The sequence below is a fragment of the Emydura macquarii genome, unplaced genomic scaffold (assembly GCF_026122565.2).
Source record: "Emydura macquarii macquarii isolate MOO-44397 ecotype Brisbane River unplaced genomic scaffold, CSIRO-AGI_Emac_v2 contig_374, whole genome shotgun sequence".
Lineage (NCBI taxonomy): Eukaryota > Metazoa > Chordata > Testudines > Chelidae > Emydura > Emydura macquarii.
In genome coordinates, this window is record NW_027130511.1 from 3,903,278 (window position 1) to 3,915,731 (window position 12,454).

At 43.7% G+C, this 12,454-nt stretch overlaps 1 long non-coding RNA gene across 1 annotated transcript; it reads left to right on the forward strand.

Moving 5' to 3' along the window:
• The first annotated feature begins 234 nt into the window (after window positions 1-234).
• Window positions 235-10,312, forward strand: LOC137142544 (uncharacterized). Its single transcript, XR_010916959.1, has 3 exons — window positions 235-397; window positions 6,119-6,294; window positions 9,544-10,312. It is a non-coding gene; the product is annotated as an uncharacterized lncRNA (long non-coding RNA).
• Window positions 10,313-12,454: the final 2,142 nt, after the last annotated feature.

A 12,454-nucleotide genomic window follows, 5' to 3' on the forward strand; every position in this document is an offset into this window, starting at 1 on the left:
GTACTATTCAATACTATTCAATATTTTCATTAGTGCTTTGGATAATGGAGCGGAGAGAATGCTTGTTCAATTTGCAAATGACACTGTGATAGGGTGTATCAACCCTACACTGTCAACGCAGGGGTTAATAAACTTGTGGACCCAAGAGGCCACGCCTCCTGTCCTTGAATGGCATGCTCCCCCTGAAGGAAGCATATAAAAGGAAGCTGCTCAGCTTAGTCTGGGCTGCTGAGGAGGAGAGTGGATGTGTGCTGCTGATCCTGTGGCGGAGCTGTCGAGACTCCAGACTGCTGAAGCTGAGTGCCCTGACTACACCAGGGGGAACCAGACAACTGCTGGGACTGAAGGGGATGCTGAGCTGCTGCCAGTAGAGAAGATGCCCGAGGCGGGCCTAAGGGTAGGAAGTGACCGAGGTGACACATTTGGGGACGTGGAGACCTGAACCCTGCATCAGAATATTTGGTTTCATAAAGCCCTGGGTCAGAAACCAGTGGAATAGGGTGGGCTGGCCTTTCCCTACTCTTGCCACTAGGCACTGCTGCTGCCCAGAGAGAGGGTGGCCTTGTAGACTCTTGCTGCTAGGCATTGCTGTTGCCAAGGAGAGGGTGGCACTTTGGTTTTGTGCTACTGGGCCCCATTGGACTCTTACCTCTAGGTGTCACAGTTGCTGCAAAGGGGGTGGCTGTCTCATACCCCTGCTGTCCCCCTTGACAGACACCAAGCTGGGAGGGACTGCAAACGCTTTGGAGGACAGGATTAGAATTCAATAGGACCTTGACAAATTGGAGAATTGGTCCAAAATCAACAAGAATTCCATAAAGACAAGTGCAATGCACTACAGTTAGGAAGAACAGAAATCAAATGCACAAGTACTAAATGGGGAATAACTGGCTAGGCAGTAGTACTACTGAAAAGAATCTGGGGGTTATAATGGATCTGAAATTGAAGTCAACAATGTGATGCAATGGTAAAAAAGGCTAATATTATTCTGGGTGTATTAACAGGAATGTTGTATGTAAGACCAGGGAGGTAATTGTCCTGTTCTACTCAGCACTGGTGAGTCCACTGTCAAGTTCTGGAGGAGGTGGGGACCACACTTCAGGAAAGGACAAATTGGAAAGAGTCCACAGGAGAGCCACAAAAATGATATAAGATTTTAAAAACCTGACCTATGAGGAAAGATTTAAAAAAACTGGGCATGTGTCTTCTTGAGAAAAGAAGGTTGGGGCGGGGGGGACCTGATAAATCTTCAACTATGTTAAGGACTGTTACAAAGAGAACTGTTATCAATTGTTCTCCATGTCTACTGAAGGTAGGACAAGAAGTAATAGGCTTATTCTGCAGCAAGGGAGATTTAGGTTAGATACTAGGGAAAACTTTCCAATTTTAAGGATCGTTAAGCACTGAAATAGACTGGAATAGCAGGTTGTGGAATCCCCATCATTGGGTTTTTAAGAACATTGGACATATTCCTCTCAGGGATTGTCTAGGCTTACTTGGGCCTGCCTCAGGACATGAGGTTGGACTAGATGATCTCTTGAGGTCTTTTCCAGCCCTAAATTTGCATGATCCTATGATAATTTAATTCCTCCATGCAATTTGTGCACCTCTAGCACCGTTATAATCTCAAAGTAATAGACATAAATAATATCCTTTTAGGAGATAGAAAAGTATTATCCCTATTTTACAGACATGGAAACTGGGGCAGAAAAAGGGGAAGTGACTTTCCCAAGGTCAGATAATGAGTCAGCAGCACAGCTGGGACTAAAATCCAGGACTCTAGTCCTGTAATTGAGCCATAAGCCCATCCAGACTCTCCTAGCAGGCAGTCTTTTTAGAGGAATCATATTAGCCTTCAAATTAGAAAGGGGAGGGGCAGATGATTCAATACTTGGCCTACAATGAGGTAAAATGGCAGCCTGTAGTCTAGCACTAGCTCTCTGCTGGTGTACACATAACCTCACATTGCCGGAGGGCCTTGATGGTGTGGGAGAATGAAGAGGGATAGGGCTCTGAGAGCTTACACAGGAGAGGAACAAAATGTTGGCACATAATGGTCTGAAACTCGGAGGAAGATTTGCCATTGACTTCAGTGAGAGAAGGACTGGGTATGTAATTACAGAAGATTTCAGTTACGTGAGTCACTAGCACAGTGTGGCGCCAAGAGCCTCTTTTAAGTAGGCCCTCAAGGTGGGTGAACTCATGCTCAAGACAAGACATCAGAATAGATAAGCAATGAATCAAACCCATCCTGGGTGTAGATTCTTTGAAGCACCCCTGGGATTCCTGCCAGTGGGAGAGCGCAGTTTTTAAACCAATAGCTGACTCTGCTCATTCCGAAATGCCCAGTGCTGAAAGGAATTGACTTGTCTTAGGACAGCTACAAACAGGAATAGAAGAATGAACTTGAACTCAAACCCAAACCCACAGCCCTTGGCCTCTTTTCTGCCTAGACAAACGCTTATGTCTCTGCCGAGACGGCATATTGCATAGCCTCTTAAAAAAGTAGTGACCTGCTCTCTGTATAGAGCAAGGCTTGTTGTTTTTAATAGCCTAAACCTCTCCATTTGGTTTTGATGAATCTCCTTGCCCTGCTGTCTCCAGTGTTCATGTAGCAGATGATACCAGCTGAAGGAAAGAGAAGCGGCAGCAGAAGCAATTTGAGTAGGAAATGCCTCTTCACCTTTGTACTGAAAAGCTGCTGTGCTGAATAACTGAGCTAGGTGTGGAGGGGGAAGAGTGACTGGGGGATTAGATTTGAGGAACATAATGAATATAAGTTTGCTTCCAGTCTTATGTAAATTTGAGGAGTTTGTTAACGCCTAGACAGTGCCTGGAAAATTTCAAACAAGAGCTGTGTCAGTGCTGAACATTACTACTGATGGTGACGAACTACTGCTTAAGAAGGGAATCCCGGGCCTTAGTTTCTCAGTGCTGTCTATGGAAAGGAGAAGAGCTGCTCTCCCTACCCTGCCTGCACTGGAGGGCTGAGCTGTTGGAAACATCTTAGTTGTAACATTTAGCTTTGCAACACCGTTTGTCACCACAGTGGCTCAGTGTGTCCCACACTTGGGACCTTCCCACTTGAGAGACTGCCTCTCTCCACCTGACATGCTGCCACAGTTGCAACCAGCAGAGGTACAAAAGCTAAATTACCCTTGATTTGAAAGAGAAGAGGCTGATGACAGGACCCTCAGCTCAGGAACTAGCTGCCTGTCCCCTGTCTGTTGATCTTTAGGGCTGTGATGGTTGTCTAATTTAATTTTTTTTTGCTGTACCTTGTGGCAGGGGCATCTGGAGCCTAGGATAGCAACCCTTTTGTACTGGTGTATAAATCCAAATAAACAAAGACTATTTTGATGCACAGCAGTATCAATATCCAGGGCCCAAGCGTAATTTTGTCAGGCCCAGTACAAACTTGTAACACGGGCCCCCTCCCACACACACCACAATCCCTCATCTACATACAATCTCATGAGCCATGGAAATTTTTTTCCTCATGGTAATGGGGGTTGCAGCCTGGGCCGGGCCCCCCAGGGTCCCAGGCCCCGGTAAAGTGTACCCTTTTTCCACCCCCATGTGGGGGCCCTGTCAATATCACAATAAAATAACTGGTGTAGTTCATGTACAATCTCTCCAACTATTCCTGAATCTGTGTATTGTCCACCTCCCCCATAATTCCATAGCTCCCTGGAGCAGAAGGATCATGGGTGCTTAGCATGGCAATAGGTGCATACCGGAATGCATGATTGCTGCATTACAGCTGTCCAATTCACATCTGGAAACAATGTTTTGCATATTTATTACATGCATGCAGCTCCAGCTCATGGATGAGCTATGCAATGTTAAATGCTTTCATGTCAATATTTACGTCTTTTCCCACAGTGCTTTACTCTGTTTCTTCAGTGGTTTGTTGGTTCCAGTTATTATTTTCCAGTGGTTTTGTCCTGTCTGCAGCTTCACATGTGCATTGTGAGGGGCTGGGCTACGCTCACACTCCTGCATGCAGATATGGTGATGGAAGGCCGTCAGATGCCACTGTATCAATGACCAGACGGGCTCTGGATGAGCATCCTGAAATCTATAATGACAAGCACCGGCAACTTTGGGCAACCATGCTCAAGGGGGGAATGGGCTCAAGGGGATAAGATGCTCACTTTCATTCTTTTTGTAACTTCTTTGGTAATTCATATACATATATATCTTTTGGTGCCATCTGAATGATTTGTTGCTAAATCAATATAGGCAAATCCAGTTCCCGTTCCAGCCTCTTTGCTCTACTTCAGCAGTACAAAAGGGCTGGAAAGCAGGGTTAATCAGGCAGCTTGGGATTCCCCTATTGTGGGGTAATCCCCAAGTCATGCAGAGATAGCATAGCCATCCCTGTGGCACATCTTCTCCTAGCCGGCAGGTAATGTGTTGGGAGCGTGGTTGGTGGGAAGGGGAATGGTGGAGCATTGCTGTGCTCCTGCAGTCCCAACTGGTATTGGAGTGCATCAGGTGACAAACTAGCCTGCAGTTGGGTCCAGAATCAAGGAGATGCAAAGGTGCCTTATCCACTTTCCCGCTCTTCTTCAGTTGCACGCTGATGAGCTTAGCTACAGCTGAGGATTGATACTGAACACTTGGTGCCTAATGACCCATACTCATGTGCACAGGGTCAAACTGATCACAAAACTGTGCTCCCAGCGAGTATTGGCAGGTGCCTTTAGGACTTTTCTTCTTTCTGTGCACTGAGCAGGGATCACTGTTTAGGGTCAGGTAAGCATCTCTCACACAATTAGTTTCCTGCAATGGCTGGAGCAGTGCGGCCTGTAGTGAACCATGCTCCTTCCTGGTTTGTTTCAAGCAGCAAAGACCCTGCTTTCAGTTAAATACAAATAATATTCTCAGTAATAACAAAAAGAGGGAAAAACCCAAGCAGAAAATATAATGATATATCACAAGAACTGTGTATGCATTAAAAGGCCTACTCAGTTTTCTAGGAAGCATCAGAAGCTCATTACAAGGAGTTTTCATTTTCATGTGGTTGTGGTTTTCATTTTCTCTTTTCTTAAAGCAGATCTTCTGTCATAGACAAATCACTTTCTCTGGTGTTTTCAAGCATGTATTTCCTAGCAGCCATGCTAATATCACAGGAGGAAGCATATAACTGTTGCTATTTCACCTCTCCCTCAGGAATGAGCAATTCCTTCTTGCAATTGCTGTTGATTAGCACTTTGGCTGCTCGAAACGTCGCTGCAACACAGCTCTGAACTCAAAAACAACAACAAAAAATCCGATGATTAGTTTTTGCACAATAGAACTTTATTCCGTTGCTTCTTTTTCATACCAACCTTATACCAAAATGCTTTTAAACACCAGAGGTGGTTCCAAAATGCAGTTCAGACCTGGGATTTCATTTTGAACTATTGTAGAGACATGATTGGGATGTGGTTCAGAACTTCCTCAAAGCATGGGGGAGTTGGATGAGGCCAGTTCATTACATCTTCAACAAATCTGCAGAGAACTGCACTCTCTAGGCGCCAGTCTGTAGTGAATTAATGTACCATGGACAACAGACACAGTTGCTGTACAGAATTCTGATCCAAAACTGTTCCAAGTCAATGGGAAGACTCCCCTTGACACAACATCGTGGGGAGCTGGGACTATAACCCTAGTCCTCTTGCTCTGCAAACACAGCTGCTGTCGCCCAAACTAAAGGAGAAATTCCTCAGCTGCTAGTAGAAGTAAGCTGCTTATCGTCTCTATTGGCCAACCATTAGAAGGCATCATCAGGTCCTGATTCAGCAAGGGACTCTAGATCATAGCTAACTTTAAGTGGATAAGTAGTCCCATTGAGGTCAATCACACTATTCATGTGCTTAACGTTAGGTGCATGCTGAATCAAGGTCTATTACACACAAAGTCTTTATAATTACAGTCATGACTATTAAATAGTTATAGAGGTTAATAGTTATAATGATTTATTATTGGGTGGGAAATATTTAAGGGTATGTTCTAGGCAAGGTAGAAAAGTGATGTTCCTGTTCAGATGGGAAATGAGATGGAGGGATTCTTGCTGTTGTTGTTGTTATTATTATTAATTACTAATCTTACGTTGCATGGCACTTTACAGACAAATCAATGGCAGGTTTTTGTTCCAAGGACCATACTGTCTAAATACCAAGGTCAAGAGTTGGAGATACACGAAAGCTAAGCTAGAAGTCAGAAGCAAACAACCCTGGACAGACGGTGGAGGAATAAAAAGGCTAGTGCTTTCATGAGAAGGCATGGGGTTGGGAGATCCAAAAGGTGAGCAAGCGCATGTGCATGGAAGATTTTGAAAGCTGAGATCAGACTGAGCTGGGTCCTGAAATAAGTGGGGAGCCACAGGAGGTGTTTGAGGATGCAGAGAAGAAGGGGGGCAGCAGCATTCTTAATACATGCTAAAGGGTGCGGAACTGAGGCTTGGGGAGAACATATACATGGGAGTTGCCATGGTGAAGGCAAGATGGCCTGGCTGAGGAGTTCAGCCAAGGTGGAGTTGAGGCCATGCCATACAAAGGGCAAATTTCTGAGAAATTTAGCTGAAGGAGCTGAGACAAAGCCAGATGTTTACTTGGTCAAGAAAGGTGGAAAGAGTAGACAGGGGGAAATCACTGGAGAATTGACAAGATGAGTGGCATTGCTGTAAAGGTAGTACCTAGAGTTAAAGACAGAGATAAGATGATCTGTAAGGAGAAGATAGATAGAAAAGACCAGAGGGCTGTGAACAGAACCTTGGAGAGGCACAAAACTCAGGCCTTTACTATTGTTATGGATGTAAAATTTGACTAGAAACTGTGTAATTATAGGACTAAAATGCACTCCCACTGTCATGGTGTGCATGTGTGTGTGAGAGAGAGAGAGACTGCACACAAATTGAATCTCCCTGTATCCCTGAGTTGATTCTTATTTAGCTGTTAACTTGCAATGCTCCTGTGTCATTTCACTGGTACAGGGAGACTGAAAATGCCAGCTGGGACTCATTAAGAGCTCTGCCAGTGGAGATTGCTTGGGGGATCCTCTGACTCAGAGCACCTTCTAGCACCCTTGGCTTGTCCTCTCCCTGGCCAGCACTGCCTGCTTTTTTGGACTTAGCCTCCGAGCTCAAGTGGGAATCATGTCACCTCTTCATCACTGTCCTAAAAAAACACATGGTGTCTTCCTTCTCCATCTGTATGGCATTGTGGAAGGAGTCAGCAGGCTCTGAGTTGAAGAAAGTAATTAGATTAGTTGTCTGTGCATAGGAAAAGGGATTGGTGCAGCAATTGGGACTAGTTAGAGAGAAAGGAAGAATCTGAGCTGAGGGTAGGGAGCCAGGAATTCTTGAGTTCTTCCTGGCTGATGCTGGGTTTGTCTACACTGTGTTTTAAAACCCGCAGCATCAAGTCTCAGAGCCCAGGTCTACAGACTGAGGCCCATGGAGCTCATGCTCCAGCACTAGAAACAGCTCTGGAGACACTCGTGCTCTGAAGCCCGTGGTGGTGGGTGGGTTTCCAAGCTTAAGCTCCAGCCCAAGCCACATTATGTACGCTGCTGTTTTTAGCGCCATCATGCGAGCCCAAGTCTGTGTTCCCAGGTCTGAGACTCGCTGCCGTGGGTTTTAAAAGGCAGTGTAGACATACCCACTAACTCCTTTTGTTGCCTGGGCCAAGACCTCAGTTGTCTCCTCTTTAAAATGGGCGGGATGATACTTTCCTACCTCACAGGGGTGTTGTGAGGCTAAACTGGTTAGTGTTTCTGAAATGCTCTGAAGCTGAAACATGCCAAGTTATGAACTGTTATAATTCCACTATGAAGTACCTACTCTTACTTTAAAAGCGAGACTAGAATAGTCGAGTAATGACCCAAAACATCCTTGTGAGGTTATTGTTAAAGCAGACTGCTCTATTTTGTTTATTTTGAACACATAAACCAGATTTCTTATTCTCAGCATTTATTTCTCAAAAGAATCAGGCCCAGATCCTCAGTTGGTGTAAATGGTGTCACACTGTATTGAAGTCAATGGAGCGACTCCAATTTATGCTAGCTGAGGGTCTGGCCCTCTCAAGCTTACTCTCCACCTCAGTGCATTGATACTTGGTGCTATGAAGTAGCATTTTAATTTAGGTAATCAGCGGCTCCCTCTCTCTCCAGGGCTAGGTTTGCATTCCCCACCAAGCCTGTCAGGCTATGATCTCAAAGCTGGATGGCATCCCTGGCCTTACTCAAGGGCAGAGAAGTGGGGTGAGGATAGGGAAATGTCCTGGTTTGTCTTTTGGATCCAGCAACTACTGGTGTTTAATTCGAAGTGCAGTCACAGAAAGAAAATTGACTATGGAAAAAATGTCCCTTCCTTACTCATAATATAGGCTCCTTGTGCAGTCTGGAGCCATCCCTGCAGACTGTGCTGATGCACACATTTTTACCCAGACACTCCTTTACAAAACAGTCTTGCCACAAACAAGGGTTGTTTTAAGGAACACGAAGAAGGTGAAGAATAGCAGGAATAAATAGTAGTTCCTACCAAGCTGCTTTTTCCTTTGCTGAGCTTTCTCCCATGAAAATGTTAGCCTATGCTGTCCTCTAGTGGTGGGCAGTGTATACTGTCAGCAGTTTCCTCTGCAAAGATACCTTTTGGAGAAACAACAGCAAAAATAAAATAAACAAATCTAAGAATTCGTTTTGCTCGCCTGTGTCAAACTGAATATGCCTTCCCAGTGCAAAGGGCTCTTTTTGATAGCCAGTGGTGGACAGCTGCTTAAGCCAGCCTTGGACAATCATACAAGACAGTAGAAGAGTACAGGAGATGCTTTCTGAGAAGGGTGGAAGCCACACACTACTGAAAGCAGCAGGCTCTGTAGAATTCCCAACTCCCACAAGCAGCATCATTTTGTGATGGAACTATCTACCTAGTGTTTGCTTTTGGGGTTGATTGTGTCAGACAAAGTGTAGCTTGAAGGTTGATATAGTATTTTGACCAAATGTTAGATTCAGAAAAGATCATTTGGGTCATCCAGGCTGACTCTTGCTGGTTGTCTTTACAGGCATGGCCAGAGCAGTGCTCCCATTACCCATCTTGTAACCTTTCCATCCCCCTTCTTTCATACACACCTTTGTTTGTAGGTCCCATCCAGGTGTTTTTGACAGTCCACTCTGATGGTGTCTCAAATCCCTCCTTTGGAGTCTGTTCCACTTGCCAATTCCTTTCTTCTGGTTTTTTTTTTCCTTGGAATTCCACTAACTGAAAAGCTTTATTAATTGAGAAGATTATCATCCAGTAAAGGAAGTATGTATCACGTTAAAGTGGTCAGGATGTGACGCCTTTGTTCAATAGCTAGGTCCTGCACTGATGTTTCAATGCAGGATTTTACTGGGTTCATACAGTTATAGGACCAAATCCTGAAATCTTTGCTCAGTTTTTACTCAGTCCTTAGTTAGGCAAAACTTCTACTGAAGTTGATGGGAGTTTGCCTGAGTAAGGACTGAATAAAACCAGAGTGAGGACTTTAGGATTTGGTCCATTTTTTTCTATTTCAGGAACAAGATGCTCGCAGTGGGATGAAATGGGATATCACCTGGTTATATAGCTAGGACCCTCTCTTCTCTGAAGCCAACTGGTAGAAGGTTAACTGGAATTTACAAAGGAAGGGGACCTACTATACACAGAAAATATTTATTACACATGCTCTCCAGCAACAGGTCAGCACTGGCTGCTGGAAGAACTGCCATCATGAGAGAGATGTTTGGAGGAAAAGAAGAAAACACCCAGAATGTATTTGTCAGATCAACAATTTAAAAAATTCAACCTAGAATAATATAGTATTGTTGTGTGCTTTTTTTTTTTTTAAAAGGCCTCAATTAGGCCTTGAGAAAGGAGCCAGTGCACCTTCAAAACTTTCTGCTTAATCAACTATAGCAAATGATCATTTAATGATTGTCTTTTTGTACCAACAAGAAGTAACAACGCTTTTAGCAAAAGAAGTGGAATGAGAGAGAAATTGCCTAATCAGCCCTACTCATACAGTGCTTTGTGAGAGAGATTATTGAATTTTCAGTCTCTGCAGAATTTTAATGAAGCTCCATCTTGCTGGAAAATCCAGCCCTTTGTCAATAGAGTTCAATAACTTGACCACCCATGTAATAAGATGTACTGGCTGAAATCCTTCAATTGCCAAAAGCCAGAGCCCTGCTGGAAGGTTTTGAAAGTTAGAAGTACCTGTTTTTGCAGTGTGTGTTGGCTAGTATGTACACATGCAGTGGAACGTGTATATACTGTGGTGAAACTCTGTTCATAGTAAAGTAGAGTGAAAATTCCATATTGTGCCAATGGATTTCAATGTGTCAGTTGCAATTCTAATAAGGGTGTAGCCCTGCTGAAAGGGAATACAATTGATTTATGTGGATTGCATCTGTCATGCAAATTGTAACCCAAACTGCTTCACAGAGTTAAGAAATAAATAATGTGAGAGGGAGTGAGAAATTCAGAAGTATAAGCAAGGAAGATCAAAGACATTTCAGGTGAGATTTGAAATGAGATGGAGAATGGGTGAGGTGGAAAAATACAGACAGTGGCTGTAGAGAAGAAAGCTCTTGCACCAATACTGATAAGATGGTGTGAAGGGGTGAAAGGAGGCAGCATTAGACAGAGGAAAGTAGAGAAAGATGAGGTCCACAAAACTGGTTGGATCAAATCCACAAAAGTGTCTACAACAATGAAAGTAATTTTGGACTGGGCATGGAGTAAATGAGGACAGGGGTTTGTGACAGGGGTTTGTGAGAAGGTGGGCAGGAGCCTTCTGACTATTTAGACATCTGACGCGCTGGGATTTGGGAAAGCCAATGAGAAGGGTAGTTAAGGGGAGAAGACATGAAGATGGTATATGAGAATTTCAGCAGAAGTGGATTCAAAGCAGTGCCATACACAGAGAGGCAGATTCATAACAGTAGGAGAAGAGTTCAGAATCAAGGCTGGCATCTAGATTACGTGGGAGAGTGGAGACAAATAGAATCTAAGTCATGAGGAAAACAGAATGGTGTTTGCGGATGCTCCTCTTATCTCAAAGACACAAGTGTGTCTCTTGGATGATTTGCTGAAGGAATCTAGGATGAAGTCTCAGGTAGGTGGAAAGAATAGACAGGGTAAAATAATGAAAGATATGTGGAGAGGTGAGGTCTGTCAGTGTAAAAGTGTTAGTCAAAGATAAAAACAGAGGTAAAATGACCAAGAAAAAGACCAGAGGTCTAAGAATAAATCCTTCAAAAACACCATAAAGATTGTGGGGACTTCATGCAGAGGCAGAGTGGGGGTGGGAAGGAGAAACAGAGAGAAAGTGATTCTGGAAGGAACCAGAGATGACTGCCTAGCTATAGAGGTGGTTCAGGATCATGGAATTGTCCATCACGCTGAAGGCTAATATGAGATCAAAGAAAATGAGGGCAGTGAAAGAACCACCATCACCAGCAGCAGAAAGAGGGAGGTTGCTAAGTACATGCAAAACAATTGTTTCTGTGTTACAGACAAACTGAAACCTGGACTGGGGTCAGTCTAGGATCATTTTATTTTGAAAAGATGAGGAGGCTGATTTCTCAAGCATTTACTGAGAAAGGGATGGTTAGAGATGAAGCAACAGTTAGCGTGTCAGGGCGAAGCGAGTGGTTTTTAAAGGGCTTGGAGAATGATAGACATTAGAGGGTGCAGGAAGGTACATTGACAATGGTGGTAATATGAGGAGCCGAATGAAGAGAGGAGGTGGATTTCTTCATGGACTGGATAATATCAAAAAGAACCTGGTGAGCAAAGCATGGAGAGGAGGAAGGAAGAAAAGGCATCAGAGGAAGAAGTGGGTGAGAATGAGTCGTCTGAGGCACAAGATAAGTATTCATGATATTGAAGAGTGAGAAAAGCTGGCCAACACTTGTATACACCTGAGGTTTTTATCCTGAATTAATTGATTGCCAAGAATCAAAGTTTGTGGTTTGATCTGGAACAAACATTTGAGGACTGACCAGACCAGTGTTTACAAACAATCTAACTACCTCAAGTTAACTGGCAATTAATTGACTTGAGGTAAAAACTCCTTTGTAGACATATCCTAAGAGTTGTCCACTGTATTTACTAACAGAGAAACTAATTCAAGGTAGGAGGAATTAGGAGTAACTTTTTATGACATATACATTCTGCCACACATACACATTCAGCCAACACAGAAACTCAGTTACAGTATAATTCATCTTACAGATAAGATTTCTCACTGTCTCTTTCACATTAAGTTGGCTTTCTACTGTCTTGAATCCACAATTAATAAAAATGGTGCTATGGGTAGGTGAGAAGTGAGAATCTAGACAATTTGGAGTGATGATGCCCTAATAATGCACCCCTGGAGAACTAGGTCCTAAAAAGTGAAAATGCATTTGGTGATCTGTTCCTAGGGTGGAATTTTCAAAAGCA